A 1,241-nucleotide genomic window follows, 5' to 3' on the forward strand; every position below is an offset into this window, starting at 1 on the left:
TATATATTCCTTTAAAATACAATAAAAAACATAAACTAGTTAACAAAATAAAATTTTTTTAATTGATTTAAAGAAATTATTTTTCATTTTATTATTGTGTGATATACAACATGTCCATGATGAACGAAGTCAAACACTATTTTGGCATATCAAAACAAGTAGGAAACAATCTTTTTCACATGCAAGTTTCAAATTGAAGTGGTGTAAGAAGGCGGTGTAGGTCACTGGGATCGTTCTTCTTATGAAGATGGAGACGCTTAACAAGAAGATAAAAATATGGCAACATAGTAAAATTTATGAAGGTTATTAAAAAAGATTGAATCGGTCCTCCTTTAAAATGGTAAAATAACACAAGAAGATAGGTTGGTGACTAACGATGTTTAGATCAATCCTCCTCTATAGGAGACAACATCGCGACTTGAAGGTGACACTGAGGTGGTTCGGAAGATGATTAAGGTGATTGAGAGTGACCATGCCGATATATTTATGTAGGGAAGATGCATTAAAAATTATTGAATAACCTAATGTAAGCTTATAATAGAAGAAGTTGGGACAATTTCTTTTAAGAAAATGAGATGCAAAATGACTTGAAGTTTGTAGAATAACTCTAATAATGCTTATAGATCAAATATAAAACCACAACAATAGCAATGATATGATGCCTTAATAATTATGTAATTCTACAAATAGCTCAAGAATTAAAAAGCCCTAAAAGTATTATAAAAATTTTAATATAGTTAATGAATTGCGCAAAATTAGGCTAATCCTATTGTAATTAGAGAGCACCGAGAAAAAGCTTGAGAGCGTAATGAAATTGTCACTCATCTCGACTACAAATCTGTATTGTTTGAAGGTTATGTGGTGCCATAAATAATTTTTGAAGCCATAATATGTCATTAATTAATCTATTTTGAGTTAATTTAAATGTCCAAGGGTGTATGCTCTCTGTCAAAAACTTATATACATACATATACACACACACACACACACACACACACACACACACATAGATATATATATATATATATATATAGGGAAGAGATACATTCTCATGCCGCTTTTCCACTCTGCTAGGGTTCCGTCGCATGACGAACCGTAGCGTCTTTTGGCTTCGGCGTCTGCTTCCATTTGCGTCGTCTCGCGTTTGCGTTTGCGTCTCGACTGGCGGTAGTGTTGTGGCCGACTTCGTGCCAGCGTCTCGTCTGCGATAGAGCCTCTCGACAGCGTCTTCGTCTGCGATT

Source organism: Phalaenopsis equestris, unplaced genomic scaffold, assembly GCF_001263595.1.
Source record: "Phalaenopsis equestris unplaced genomic scaffold, ASM126359v1 Scaffold000273, whole genome shotgun sequence".
Lineage (NCBI taxonomy): Eukaryota > Viridiplantae > Streptophyta > Magnoliopsida > Asparagales > Orchidaceae > Phalaenopsis > Phalaenopsis equestris.